We start from the raw sequence: 16728 nt of genomic DNA, 5'->3' as shown, positions 1-16728 counted from the left end.
TAGAAAGAAAAAAAAAAAAGCAAACAAAAAATATAATAGTAATAAAGCTGTTTTCAAGTATTTACTTATGACTTGATTAAGCAATTGTATTACTTATCACAAGCCAGTTAATACTAATTTTGATGATCATAAAAATGTCTGCAACTGTCTTGAAAAGTTTGGCTTACATCCATTTGTGATAAATAGATATGTGCACATTTGCATTATAAATCCTGGTGTTCTTAAGGGACAAAGGAACAAACAGCATTTTGAAAGTACATTTGTTTTCTCATGCCATGAGAGCTTCTAGAAGTATTTTTTGTTTTGTTTTGTTGTTTGTTTTGTTTTGTTTGTTTGTTTGTTTGTTTTAGTTTGATTAAAAGCAGGGCACACCTGTGCTACTGTCATTATTTTTCAAATTTTCCTATTGTGTTTGTTTAATTCATCAGGCTGAACTGTTCAACAACATTAAATATTATAACACTCCAAGTTTTCCATATTGTGTAAACCACTTTTCATCATTTCTCAAGCTATGCCTTCAACAAAACATAAGAGTAGTACTAAAATGGCAGTTCTGACTGTTGACTACAAATCCTATACCTCCTTCCCTCTCTCCTCCATACATCTCTTTAAATGATGGCTTTCCTCATAACTGTGATGAAGAAAGCACTGAAGTAACTGAGGTTGAGAAGATAGGAACACAAACTGACTTGATACTTTTTCTCTCGTTGTCAGCATGAAATCTTAATGTTAAATAGGGTGCTCCAACTCTTTTTCTCTCTTTTTCCTTTATTTTTTTATTTTATTTTTTTTAATCTGTAGCTGGATACTGATGAATACTGATGAGTTAAGGAGATTGGAGGTGGAGGTGAGAACTGGCATTTTTCTAGTCTCCATATTTTGCTTACTTTTAAGGAAAGCTGAAAGTTCAATTACAGAATCTATAGTTGAACTGTTCTGTATTCAGGAGTGATTAATAAAGAGAAGCTAGAGAATTTTTTACTTCAGTGAGAGCTGTGAGCCATTGTTGAAGTTCAAATTGTTATTTGAATGTCTAGATTATTATTTTTATGTTAAATTACATAAAACAAAATCTAAGTCCATAAAGCATATTTAAGTATAGACCCAAACTGGTGCAATAAACCCTCTCTTTTTGTCAAATATACCAACATATACTTTTGTCCCCAAAACATAGGAAAATATCTTCTTGTTGTCTGGGGCAGAAACTTCAATTCACAACAGTAAGTCCAGTATCTGGTGCCATGATTATCGTGATAGGAGTTCTCCAGTTCAGTTAGAATGTTAAATTAATACATTTAGATAAATCCTCACCTTAATTATTTAAAAGATCAATTGTAAGGCAAAGTCCTAAAATAATTTCTGGCAAAGGGAGTTTATCTGAGAAACAATACAATAAAAAGTGTTCAAAGTCTTTCAGAATTGAAAGAGAGTCTGGGAAAACATGATGGTAAATGATTAACCAAAAAAAAAAATCTCTACCTGGGACAGAAAATGGGGATACTACTGTACAGTATTCCATGTCATTGGAAAGTTTTTTTTAACTTATTTTTATTTATGTGGAATAAAAGGTGTTAAAATTTAATGCAGAATAACCCTGGAGCATTTATGTTTTATACTTCAGGTCTTAGAGATAAATCAAAACAGCAGAGGATTAAACCATTGTTTAGAATTTACACTAAATTATACAGGGAGTAGATTAAGATAATATTGTTGATGTTAATGTTGTAAAATCATATGATGATTTTAGCAATCTACCAACGGCTGAAAGCATGCAGAAGAAACAAAATCACAATGTTAGAGGTGAAATTAAAAACACAAAGCAGAACTTTTCTGGTCACTGATATCTGCAAAGCCTCTGTTTCCTGGTGGAAATGGGCCATTGGCTGGGAAACTGTACCAGCACCCCTGGCAATACAGGGCATGTTTCAAATTGTAAGAGGGTAGCAGTCCAGATAAACAGGTAGAAGGGAGGTAAGAAAGAGAAGGCACTGAAGAAAGGCCCATCTACAAAGCATTGTGAATTCCAAAAATCAATTGGAAAATTCTGCACTTCCCCACTATTACAGTAATATAAATACACAAGCATGGACGTTCATAAAACTTCCATTAAAAAATACAAGGATCCCCAACCATTACAAGCAAGCACAATGGTTTTACAGCCAAAGAAGACAGCTGGTATGAGCAGACATCTTAAAGGGAAGGGTTGAACAAATCACTTGACAGAGGAGGAAACAAGTATGCATGAAAGGGGAACCCACAGCAATGTGAAACTTTGATAAAGTGGTAAAAGTAGGCAGTCGTCTCCTGTTTGTAATCATATCTTCTTCTGCCAAGGTGAACATTTTATCAGCTATTCTAAATTCTTGGATTCTTCTCTTCAGAACATTTTGACTTCAGCTATATGAAGTTTATGGCCTATGCTTCTCCCCTGCTGTTCAACAGTACGGTGTTTTAGACCACAGAGTGAAATGGGGCAGGCTGAGAAAGAATATGCACTTTGATCTCCACTTGCCAAGATTACAACCTTAGCTATCAGTCTCCTACACAGACACACACAGATGCACACAGACACACACACACACACACACAAAACAACAACAACAAAAAGGACATTTGCCAAGAGTGCAAGAATGACCTGGCACCTGTGCTTAATTTCATCACATTTACTTAGGAGTCTATCCCAGTTCTACAACCTGCTCTGGAACCTAACCATTTCAAAATATTACTTATAATCTTGTTTTATGTCAGACTATGAAGAATTGCCTTTGGAACTACTTACACTTCTTCTTAGCTTCTTACCTAATATTTAAATAGCCTAAGCTGAGAGGATCTTTATCTCAATTGTGAATTTTTTTTAATTTGATTAGGAAGCTGACCATATTTTTGAATATCCCGTCTTCTGGATCCATATTCAAGTGCATATGCAAAATAGACCTACATCTAACCAAGTAGTCAGATGTCAGTCTTACATAGCACTCAAAAAATGTCCTTAATTGAAGCTGAGAGATGATGTGAACTTTCTTCTAGCATAACTCAAGGAAATAGGTAAGTACCAAGGAAGAGTTAATAAAAGCCTCCCCTTTATTAAGGGAAGTCATGCTTCAGAGTTTTCTTTCAAGTAAGCAAAAGCAGACATGGCAAATCCTGTGTATGCAGTTACTTCAGTTTGAAAAAATTGTCACAGTTCAGCAGAACAGAAGAGTAGTTCTGGAAGAAAGTTGATAGCAAGATTACCTTTATGAAATGTTTTTTGGCTCTTCTGCACACTTTTCAAACTGTACAGAAATTGCATCTTCTACAGATATCCTTCTGTCATTTCAACTCATTTCACTTCAGGATAGTCTGAAGAGTAGTTTGACTAAAAATAAAATAAATAAATAAATAAATAAATAAAAAGATAAAAGTAGTTGGCAGAGTAGGCATTATGGGCAGATGTTATGATTGCTGGTGGCAGTTTGGCACGTTGATTTGGTGTGTAGGTGTGCCTCTTTTCATGTATGTAGATTAGGAATCTCTATCTCTAAGGACTGTAACAAGTATACTCAAAATAACAAGTGGATTAATTAAAGGAGTCACAAAGAGTTTATGAACATGGTTGAATGAAAGTTGAGCGTGTTACTTGTCTGGATTTCTCATTTGATTCTGGAATTACAAAACAGATACACTGGGATGCTTAACAGTACAGTGAGGACTTTCACGCCCATAGTATTTTTCAGAGGACTTAAAAATACACTTAGTCAAGAGTCTCAAGACTCTAAGAGAGTTGCTTTTGTGATTAATTTGATATCCTATGAAGATTCTCTTAAAAGGTAAAGAGAAAAATCATATAAAAATAACTGAAATACTCAGGAAATATTCCATTAGCCTTCAAATGAACCATTAATATTTACAACTAATCCCCATCAAATTCATTTATTTCTTTTGTTTCCCTTGTAGCTATTCCTAGCCATTCTTTAACCTTTTAAAGTCAAAAGAGCTTCTATATGATTTTAAAAACATCCTTCTCCCATAAGACTGACAGCTTCTCTTTCCATAATCTGGTATTCATGTTTTTTTATTTTACTCATAGCCATTAATAACATCCACCCTCAAGTTTTCAGGTTTCTGTCTTCACAGAAATCTGGCTTTCTCCATTGTTTTTATTTTGTTTTGTCTGCATACACTTCCTAATATTTTCTTTATTCTCTTTTGTGTTGCAATAATAATCAGCTTGGCCTCTTTGCCTCCTTACTGCTACTTTTTTTTCTTTCATATTTTGCTACTTATTTTCACTGACCCCAGTGAATCTCCCTGTGTTCACATAGTCATGTTTCTGTCATTTTTAACTTCCAAGGAGGATCTTAGTGTATCAAGCCAACATAACTGCCTGCGGTATCAGTCCCTGATGGGATAGACACTAAAAATATTGTATGGACATTAATAATAGAGTGTGGTGGCAAAAATAGCAGAATCCATGGCTAAGCAAAATACCTTCTGGTCTTTTCCCATTAGAATATCCTCTAGTTTATGCCCTTGAGCTCCCTGGATCCCAGTTTTTTGATTCTTACTCTGAGCCCAGAAATATTAAACAAACACGTGAAGGGTCAAACACTCAAAGAAGAGCCAAAGAGGGAAAAGAGTGCCAGTGTGAGTTACATAAGAAAGTACAGAATTATCCCATTTTGAGGAGGAAAGGGAACAGAAAATTAGGCTTCCCTATAGAATGTTCCAAATTCACATTTATAACATCTCATGTAATTCCTAGCATGATCTGCACCCTCTTGTTATAAAGCAGAGACAAGGGGACAGCTGCATAAGCTATGCAAGGAAAAAAAGCAGCAAGTACAGGTTAGAAGAAAGGCAGGAAGTACTGGTTAGAAGAAAAGCAGCAAAAAAGGGAAAGTAGGTATACCTACATATTTAATCTGATGTCTATTACAAGAAACATGTCTCATTAAACATAGGTTGTTTAACCATGAGCTCCATTTAGGTTCCTCCTAAGTGGGATTGTAGTCAAGATCACCCCCATTTCAAATAAAAATTTTAATTAATACAGATATCCTTCACTTACTTCTGAATAATGAATGGTCTTTCATCTGAATAGTGAAAGTGAGCACTGTCTATGTTTAGCACTACTTAGTTCACTCCTTGGCTGTTTTGAACTGCTCCAACTAGGTGCAGCACTAAGCATTGTGGATATAGGACAGTTAATGCCACTTGACCTCAGTAATCTTCACTTGGTTCTGATCCCTTTTGTGTCAGTATCACACACTCCTAGAGGTCCTAGCATTTCAGACAAGTGAAAAAAATGTTTCTGGTTTGTTGGCTGGTTGGTTGATTATTTTTTTAGGATGCCTATGGCCTCTAAATAGTTGTTTAAAGTAGTTTAGATATCACCAGCCTAGATAAATTAATCTCCCTTTCTGCTCCTTGGAGAAAGTTATGAATCTGGAAAAGCAATTCAGATATCTTCTCTTTTCTATACACTGCAGAAGGAGCTGAAGAGACTAATCTGATCTCATTTCATCTGCTAAATTTCTGGATTTGGGCCCCAAATCTTGGGGAATCTTGGGGTAATTTCCTTCCACATGCTAACACTGAGGCTGAATGTGTACCTAGAGTGAAACGGACTAGATCAGACAATGAGGACTGTGTATGTATTTAAGGATGAAACACTAACTTTTGGCAATGAGTTTTGGAGGTCTTACTCTGTGTCTTCAACAAAGACAGAAGCCACTGGGAACTTTTTGCCCATATAAGGACATCAACATATCATTCCTCTCTAATTTTTCATTTACTCCAGTGCTAGAATGTGCTTGTTTGCCACACAAAGTTCCTTAATAGAGTTGGAACACAAGGTCCATTTTTTTGTTTTGTTTTTCTTAAAGTATGCAGGAACTGAAATCTTCTTCCAAAATATAAGTATATATAACAGAGAAAAGCTACACCAACAATACCAACAGGGCATGAGGTTTCTCAGAAACCAGATTAGAGATTAAGCTTTAGAAGCAAATAATAGTAAATTTGCCTACAAAATGACCAAAAATGATCAAAAAACACATTGAAAGGGGAAGTATCAAAAAAGGCACAGTCTGTGCATTATGACTAAGACTCATGACAGGAAAACCACTAGTCAACCGTCACTTAAATACAAAATTACTTGCAGACACAGTCAAGGAAATCCTTGACAGAGTTGATCATTTAGATATCCTAGCTCATTTGTAAAAGGAATATATGCTTAAAATCAAGTAGAAATTAGTTTTAGGTATTGAGATATTCAGTGCATGGCCTTCAGCCAGCTGGGCCATGGCAGAAAGTACAGTGTCTGGTAGCTGTATGTAAAACTTACAGACACAGATAGGTGTCTGTACACACACCCCTGTATACACACCCTTGCTGGCACTTATGCACAACAACAAATTAAACACCAATGGACAAAGGCAATCAAATGAGTTATTCAGTTTTCATACCAGTGTCACCTACAGATATTCTTTATGCAGCTGTACAGGGAGGAAGAATATCACTCCTACACTCTCATATATAAGGATATATGGCAAACTACTGGCCTGTTGGAATATGTTGGGATGTCAGAAGCTATACTCCTTCACCTGCTTGGAAACACAGCTGCCCTGCCCAAGATAAACACATGCTTGCGTGTTACAGGCTAAGTGAACCTGAATAATCCTGAATTTGTGTGTTTACAGACTACCTAAACCAAACTCAACACTAAGCCATCATTAAGTTCTTCTCCTCATAAACACTTGTAGAGGTGTCTGTATAAATTATATGAGTACTCAATGTGGATGTGGCAATTGTAGATTTAATTATCTCTATAAGAATAATTTAAATACCCATCACAAAGAAAGCCTGAATTATTAGTTTAAAAGCAAGTCATAATTGTGATCATGCTTATCTCACTGCTCTCCCACATAGTTTTTAAAGAGGTCACAATACAGTTATAGTGCTCTTTTATTATGATTCTTATCTCTCTTCCTTTATGTGGTTTGTTATTATGCATTTAAGAATGTCAGATAGGTAATTGATAGTTTTTCTAATACTTTATTACGCCATGAGACTAAATCCAGCAGTTTCCTGAGTTGGTGGAGAACTGTTTTACAGTCTTCTATATACACTCTGCTGTTCCAGCCTCTTTCACAAATCACTGATTTAAGCTGTCTTGTTTATCATTTTAAAGCTTGTAAAGCAATAAAATAGCAATAAGACAGTGACCTCGCCTGAGTAAGCAGTGCAATGTTTTTTGATGAGCTGTTATGCTGATAGCTTTTTAGTTCTGTGTTCTCAGGCAGTATGCTCCTTTTCAATGGAGGTAAATTGTACTGCCCAAGCAGTCACTTGCTCAGCTATTTGAAAGCAAAAAATTTTCCCAACTCATGCTGAGAACTTGCCGGGCTATGTCACGGTCTATTATTTTCAAACAGTTATGTAGATATTTAAGATTGCCCCAGTTTCTACCCTTGGAAGAGGACATTAAATAGGTGGGTATACAGTGCACTTCCAGTGAATATGCAGTCCGTAGAGAAAAGAAACTGCATTAACATAAAAAAGCTATTATATATATATCTATATATATTAATATAATTTCCATTTTTCCAATCAAATCCTCAGAGAACTCACAGTCTCAGAACTCATATTTCTTCCTCCTGATTCTGTATAGCCTTCATAATTAGAATAATAAAATCATAGAATATTCTGAGTTGGAAGGGAGCCTCAAGGATCATCGAGTCCAACTCCTGGCTCTACACAACAGCAACCAAAAATCAGACCATATGTCTGGGAACACTGTCCAAAAAGCTTCAAAAGCTTTTTGAAGCTTTTTGGTGCCATGACTACTGCCCTGGGAAGCCTGTTCCAGTGCCTGACCACCCTTTTGGAGAAGAATCTTTTCCTGACAGCCAGCCTGAACCTCTCTTTCTGCAGCTCCATACTGTTCCTTTGGGTCCTGTTGCTGTCCCCAGAGAGCAGAGAGCAGAGAGCAGCACCTGCCCCTCCACTCCCTTCATGGGAAAGCTGTAGGCCACCAACGGGCCTACAATTTCAGACTAAACAGCTCAGATCTTAGCATGAATGGGCCCTAGTCTGTCTAATAAATGAATGTGAACTCAGGTACTCAATCTCTTTCTGGTCATGGTCACCCTCCATACATACCTATTATTGACTGCTATCAGTAGATGCTTAAGAGGAGTTTAAAAGTAATTTAAACTACTAAAAGTAATTTTAAAAAGTAGCTTAAAAGTAATTTTTTGCCACTTCCAAAGTAAATGGTGGTTTCCAGCTTTCAGCTCAATTTCTTTCACTGGGATCAATTTTTGTCCCACAGTGAAACAGGCTCCCCAGGGACGTAGTCATGGCACCAAGCCTGTCGGAGTTTAAGAAGCATTTGGACTGTGCTCTTAGTCATATGGTCTGAATTTTTGGATAGACCCATGTGGTGCCAAGAGTTGGACTCGATGATCCTTGTGGGTCCCTTCCAACTTGGGGTATTCTATGATTCTAATCTAAATACATGTAATGTAAATTCTCTTCATTTGCTGGCAAATTGTTGTCCTCTGACGTTCTTCCTCATCTGTCTCAGGACAACAGCCCATGACTTGCAGAAATCTTTTTATCAATAACCTCTACTCTAACATGTATTTCCCATGAACATGTGTTCAGTTCTTCTTTCTCAGGCTTTTATCATTGTTGAGGACTAAAAAGAAAAAAACTGTCTCCTAGAAACATTTTTTTTTTTTTTGCAGTATCTTGCAAAACCAATGAATTATTGAAAAAAGAAGCTTTAGGTGCTTCTTTTACTTGTACATACATTTTGTTATTTATAAGTAGTGATTTCATTAAAAAGCAATTTGTAAACTAGCAATGAATAGTAATTTATTTCAATTTTCATCATTTTTTCTAAACATTTTCTAAATATCGGTTACTTTTTTATTGGAAATTACCATTTTCAAACAGAAATGAAGCATCAGAAAAAGTTCCAGGGAAGGACATTCCACAATATTCACTGACTGCGAATATTGACCCTGAATTTTCTTTTCTAATAGTTAGAATCTTAGAATCATTAAGGTTGGAAAAGATCTTCAAGATCATTTGATCCAACCATCCCCCTACACCAACGTCACCCACTAAACCATGTCCCTAAGCACCACGTCCAACCTTTCCTTAAACACCCCCAGGGACAGTGGGTGACTCCACAACTTCCCTGGGCAACCCGTTACAATTCCTGACAACTCTTTCTAAGGAGAAATGTCTCCTCATTTCCAACCTAAATCTCCTCTGGTACAACTTGAGGCCATTCCGTCTAGTCCTATCAGTAGTTAGCTGCTAGAAGAGGCCAACACCTAGCTCCCCACAGCTTCCTTTCAGGTAGTTGTAGAGAGCAATAAGGTCTCCCCTGAACCTCCTCTTCTCCAGACTAAACTACCTCAGTTTCCTCAGCTGCTCCTCATAGAACTTGTGTTCCAGGCCCTTTTCCTTTCTCTTCCATTCAGTTGACATGGAGAAAAACTGATGAAAAGATACTTTTTGATGTTTCATAGTACCACACTTTTATGCCTTTCTTAGTATATTTGATTAAACAAAGTGCATTCAGTCTTTCCATAGTAATCATGCATTCTCTTATCAGTCTTAGTCTCTCCTCTGGACTTTCTCCAGTTTGCCTTGGCTGTTCTTATCCTGTTTACAGTCTTATAGCTTCTCTAACACTACCTAAATATATATATATATATATATATATATTTTTTTTTTTTCTTTGTAATACAACCCCATTTTTAAAGCATCCTGGAATATTTTTTTAACTTCCTCAGATTGTTGTCACAAAAAAAACTCAGATTGTGGAGTCATACTGTGATATTTAAATTCTCCTTCATCAATATTACACTATACTGACTTTTTAAAATTTCAGATCATTCCTGTAGTTCAGTAGAATATTGTACCCTGGTTCTTTTTACTGTAGTATTTATAATCCTCTCAAAGGTGAAAAGTAGTTAATATGTTGGTTTGGTTTCCTTCAGATAAAATTATGATAGTTGGTTGCTGTGGTTTCAAATTCTCACTGTATCTCCCCAGTGAACTGAGCAGTTATCTTATGCTTCTTACTCCTTTCTTGCTTCTTTCCTACCCTCAAGCAAACAGGTATGAGAACTAAGTAAAACTAAGTAGAACTTAGAGCTATACGCTGTTATATCTGAGCCTTGGCTGAATGAAATAGTGGTGAAATACAGATCTACAAGACTGCTTCACTTTACCTCAATGTCTCCTCCTTTCCTCAGTTGTTCAGTCTTAGCTTCTGGGAGCTCTTCCCATGGAAGGAATAAATCCCATTTTGCTTCCTATAGCTGGTTGAGGCCACATTTCATATATTTCAGTTCTGAATAAAGGACTAAGTAATGTGGAGTAGTGTTCATTTCAGTGTGACTGCTCCCACCAAACATAACTAGTTTTGTTTGTAGAACAATAAAAGAAGCACAGCTTCCCAAATAACATATACATGTGGATACTAGGTACATTTCTTGGCTATGGTAGTCATGCCATAGGCTACAGAGCAGAGCAAAATATAAGACATTTTTTAGGAGACCACACACCACAGTTAGGGTTCATATTTAACCAAAGAAAATGCATCTAATTTCAGGAGATATTTAAGTGTTTGCATGTCCAGAAAATTTGTCCTACGTTATATTGCTGACAGTGTACAAGGAAGTTAAATCTTTCTAAATCCCTAAACACACATTTGTAGAAGATCATATTGCAGTTAGTGTCATGTTTTAGGAGGAACACCCTCCCAATATAGTTACATACTCACTCAAAACTCTTCTGAATTCAGGGCTTGATGAAAGAATCACCCTAAGAAAGGATTACCTTTGTTGTTTTTTTGTGTAATCCTACAGCTTTGTGCATTGCGTAATTCTAGAGTCTCTTTATTCACAAAGCAAGACTACAGCCCTCAGAGAAAGACTTAAATGAATTTCTGCACGTCTTTAAGCATCTAGTTTTTGAGTAAGTTACACCCCCATATTGAAGTCAGTTCAACTAAGATCTCTGGGAAAGCTTTTTTTTTTTTTTCTTTTAATATATATATATATAATTAATTTTTATTATTAATATTTATTGATGCAAACACCAAACGGTTATGCTCATTGCTTCCAATGGAACAATTTGGACTCAGTAAGAAGTTTTCTCTTGGTTTTGGACAAGGGATTTATTCTGAAAGTTTAATATTCCTAGGAAGAAGAAGAAGGGAAAAAAAAAAAAAAAAAAAAAAAAAAGGAAGACAAAGGAAAAAGGAAAAAGGAAAAGGAAAAGGAAAAGGAAAAGGAAAAGGAAAAGGAAAAGGAAAAGGAAAAGGAAAAGGAAAAGGAAAAGGAAAAGGAAAAGGAAAAGGAAAAGGAAGAGAAATTCTAAGTGTTTTTAAAAGCAACCAGTTTATTTGAAGGGAATATATTAAGATTGTTAACTTCTAAATACAAAATCTAAGGGATGACAGGCATAAGTAGGACATGACATGAAGGATCAGGTTAAGAGGCAAGTGGTTAAACCAAGTGGTTAAACCCAGTTGTGTGTTACAAACATTTAGATGGTGATGGCCACACATTTGTTAATTAAGCGGTAAGACTGTTTACGTCAGATGGTCAGCTTGAACACCATTCCTGAGTGGTGAGTGTCCCTTCAACAGCTGTTCAGCTTACTGACTGTTGCAATTCAGAGCTGAAAAATGGGCTTTAACTGGGCAGCAAAAGGCTTCTGAAGGGGGAGGAGGGCCTCAAAGTCTCTCTTTGAACGGAAATCCATTGCAGAACATACATACAGAAAGAAGACCTGAACATTCATTCTTTCACTGGTTGTGTTATTTTAAGCATTTATTGTCTATCAGCAGGTAGCTGGTCTCAGCTCTTGATCTATCCTTTCTGCGGTGGCATTGAAACCAAAATGTTTACTCTTTTTTTTAATTTCCAGCTATCCCTAACACAGTGAACCATGAAACCGTACAAATGAAACAGGGGAGAGCATACAGGATGATAAGAGTATAGGTTCTACTTAATTACTGTAAATGCATATCTAAAGTTTATGCCAAATATCTAAGCATGGCTTCAAGTAGCTGAACAGGCAATTTAACCCCATCCTTACAGTCGGGTTTGAAAGATAACACAGATACTTATAGGGTTTCTTCACTGTCAAGAAAAACCTTTATGGGATTTCTAGAAGTCTGCTCGAAGGTTACCCATGTTCTGACAGTTCATTTTAAACATGATTTCATCATTCATTGTTGATCAAGCTGTAGATCTATCACAGCTCATATTCAGGGCAGCATCTTCTTTCCAAGCTAAGTATCGGATCTGAAAATATCCAAAGCATCACCATGTGGTTGCTAAAAATATAATAATAATAATCTGTTAAATCTGTCAGCATTTGGGATTGCACTGACTCAGCAACAGTTAATCAGATGAAATGCAATTACATGAGCCAGAGTCAAAGTTTGGTATAGTAAAAATAACAGCCCCGGAAACTGTGTTATCTGCACAGCACAGAGTTTTATAATAAAATTTAAAATGAAGTAAAATAACTGAGGGTATAAATTAGAGAACTTACAAAAGAGCTTGAAAAACAGACTGAAATAGAGAACAGGATTGAGTTGCTAATTCTATATATTGTAACCTCATTTTAGCTTAATTATTACTGGCAATACTGCCCATCTCCTTAACTACAGTGGCGTGATACCAGATGAGAAACATTTTTCATTCATAGCTTTGACAGAACATACAGGGTTACTTAGACACAGAAGAGATTTGGGCAACAGGTACTATGTAACCATACTTAATTGTGTTGCTTGATCATGAAGTGTATGGCTCAATATCTGTTTACTGGCAACAAGTGGAAAAACTCATAATCATATCACTCTATCTAGTGCATCTCGGACTTTATTTTTTTATCACAAGCATCAGGCACGTAGAGTTGTCATAGACTGAAATAGGAAGAGGTTCCCAGTGCTGTTATAAGATGAGCTCAAAATAGCTATGAATTTATAGTACCTTCTCACAATCTGTTGCATGCATTTGAATGTAGTATATAGTGTGTTTTCAGATCATGTTGCAAAATAATTAAGATAGTAGCAAGATGACGTTAGATGCAAGTCAGAGTATACACTTTTTATATACATTTTTTTATACTTTTACATTATATATATATTATACTTATACATTATACTTTTTTTATATACATTTGTAAATTCATTAGATAAACTAAGTAAAAATACTTTCACCTAAATTTGAACAGAATTTAGATCTACAACAAAACCTAATCACAGAATGTTAGCTGGAAGTGTGTCTGGAGGCCTCAAGTCCAATGTTATTTTACATCATTTGTGGCTTTGACTAGCCATGCCTTGAAAATCTCCAAGGAAGGAGTCTTCACAGAGTCACACAGTGGTGCATTATCCCACCCCCCACTAAGGAGCTTTTCCTAGTGTTTGAAAATGTTCATCCTGTGGCTCTTTTCTCTCGTTATATCATCTGCCACCATCAAGAAGAGTTTGGCATTTGCTTCACTCTGGAAGTTTTAAGCTGTTGTTATATTGCCTCTTAGCCTTCTCTTTTTTAGACCAAAAAAGCCCTCAATCTCTCCTCACAAGTCATATTCTCTAAGCCGCTAATCATTTTATCAGTTGGATGGAGTCTCGATGATCTTGAGGTCTCTTCCAACCTAGAATTTCTGTGATTCTGTGATTCTGTGATTCTCCAGTTTCTTGAGTGAGATGGTCTTAAACTGCACCAACTATCATTCATTAATGCACCTTCAGCAGTGTGCTTCAGTGCTGGTTTACAGCCAAAGAAATGCCAACTCCACATGCTACTCACTTTCACTTCTACTCCAATCCAGCAATTTACTTTTAAAGATACAAAAGTTTTAGTGAAATCCAAATATATTTTAGTGGAGCCCACATTACTGTGCTGAACAGTCATATTGAATTGTCTTGCAACATGGCAGGGGTCAGCTGGTTGGTTAATCACAGCTCAGTCTTGCCAGGGTGCCTCAGCTTCTACCACAATCTCTTGATCCAAAGCCCAGAGAGTTGGTACCATAATCAATGATAAATCTTCAAACTCCATGCTTTGTTGTGAAACCTGTAACCCCCTACACACCCCACAGAGGTGACATGGGAAGTATCTGTTAAAAAAACAGAAAAGTTGTGATCAGCCTTTGTTTTGATTGTGGTTACAATAAACATTGTTACATGAAGACAAAGTAGGAGTTTTTAAATTCTGCAGTGGCAAAGAGAACATGTTTGCTGTTGTTGTGCTTTAACTCAGGTCAGAAAAAAATGACCTAGCAATGAGAATTTCAAATAAGTCCTTTTTAATATTTAACTAAGCTTATCATAAATAGTAGAACTGGCACAGAATAAGGTGCACTTGGAATACTGCTTGTTATTTTTACATAACATTTATTGCTTAATCATATAAATGACATTTCATTATTGATCAAGGAAAGATAAGTGAAATTGTTTATGAGGAAAAACATTATTTATATTCTATTATTGAATATTTTATGAGAGTCATATAGTGTGTATCTGCCCACTAGCGTGTGTGAAATATGTTTTATATTCATCAAGAACAAAAAGGAAAGAAGCTGATATGCTTTTTTTTTTTTTTTTTTTTTTTTTTTTGTCAACAACCACATGTATAGTATGGAATTTTATGGTTTATTTAACAGGATACTGAGAAAAATAATTTTTGCTTAAAATTTTTTTGCTCAAATATACATACATAAAATTAATATGCATATATAGTAAATTTCTGAGAAAAAAAAAAAAATCTCCTGTAGGTGAAATGGACATGAACTGCTGCAAATAAAAGCTAGGCAGAGAGCAGAGCAGTCAGCAAGTTGAACAGCCTGAACACTCCCTGTTCAGCAAGCTCAGCCACCCACTTACTTGCTAGCTAACTGGAGAACATTTCATTTTATATATTCAGCATTTTTCCAGTGTTTCATTACAGCAGAAAACTATCAGTTGTTATGAACAACATTGCAGTTCCTCTAAATTATTAATCCAGTGCACTGCTTGCCTTGCAAAGTGACATGTATAGACAGGAGTACTCAGAGGTTTTTCTTTGGATGTTTTGTTGGCAGTACTGGGACACGACCAGGAAGAACCCTTTGCATTACAAAAGGTAGAAATGATTCTGTGCTGCTACATGGAATGAAATACCCTAAATCAAATTCTCTTGAGTGACTGATTTAGTAACAAATGTGCCAGGTGAAAAATTGCAGTTCTTCAGTCCTCCAAGCATGATAACCTCCTGCATTTAGGAAAGGCTGTCCATAGACACAGAGAATGAGATTTGCCCATAAATTTTCCCCCTGCTGCAGAGGGTTGTAGCCAGTAAGTACTACTGTTTGCAGGGAGAACTATGGAGAAAGAAACATGAATTTACTGCTGAGTCAGAGGTTTTGAAATGTGTTATTCAGCTATTACAAGATCACACTTTAATCTAAAATAAGAATTATGTTAAAGGAACTCTTGTCTGAAATTCTTCTCACAAAGTGGTACTGTCTAAAGAAAACAGTAGTCATTAGAACAGCTTGTTTTCTTTTCAGTATTTATTCAGTAGATACAGGTTTTCTTCAAGAAGTCTCCAGCTATGCCCCTCAGAGCAGCACAGAACTGCCATTCAGTCAGCTGCCTTTTGTGAAGCGCTGCTGGGAACAATGTGCCAATATTTGTATAAACACTTTGTTCCCATTGTTTCTGTGCAGTTTTGAACTGCCTCTAAATTAGAGTTTTCCTGCATCTTGAAGGATAATCACATTCTTAAGTTAAGTAAACACAAAGTGGAAACTAATCACTGAGCAATCAGGGGAAGGACCTGTGCTCCAGTAACATGCCTGAATTTTGTCTGAGCTATAGCTTTGGGAAAAACAGCGATACCAGAGTGACTGCTCCTCTCAAATACTATCTGTGAGACCACGGGATAGCAACAGTTTACTATAAAGAGCAAAATGCTAAGCAGCAAAGAAACTACAGTCTGAATTTGTGTCCCCTTATTCAATCCTTCTAGAGGGTAATACATTTCTCAAATTAGAATCATAGAATCATTAAGGTTGGAAAAGATCTCCAATATTATCTGGTCCAACCATCCCCCAACCACCAATATCACCCACTGAGCCATGTACCTAAGCACCATGTCTAACATCTCCTTAAACATCCTCTGGAACAGTGACTCCATCACCTCCCTCGTAGCTCTTCCCTGGACATGCTCCAGGGCCTCGATGTCCTTCTTGTACTGAGGGCCCCAAAGCTGAACCCAGTACTCGAGGTGCGGCCTCACCAGAGTTGAGTACAGGGGGACAATCACCTCCGTGTTCCTGCTGGCTACACTATTCCTGATACAAGCCAGGATGCCAGTGGCCTTCTTGGCCACATGGGCACACTGCTGGCTCATGTTCAGGTGAACATAAATCAGCAACCCCAGATTCTTTTCCTCTGCACAGCTTTCCAGCCACTCTTCCCCAGGATCTACCCTCAGGCAGATTGACACTTCCCCCAACTTGCTGTCATGTGCAAACTTTCTGAGGGTGCACTCAATTCCCTCCAATTCATCAATAAAGATATTAAAGAGGATGGTCCCCAATACTCCCTGGGGAGCACCACTCATGACCAGTCACCATCTGGATTTAATTCTATATTGACTCTTACAGTTAGAAAGCACCAGGGAGAAAATATATGCAAATCAGTACTCTGTG

This window comes from Netta rufina (assembly GCF_964035555.1).
Source record: "Netta rufina genome assembly, chromosome: 1".
Lineage (NCBI taxonomy): Eukaryota > Metazoa > Chordata > Aves > Anseriformes > Anatidae > Netta > Netta rufina.
This window is presented reverse-complemented; position numbering follows the sequence as displayed.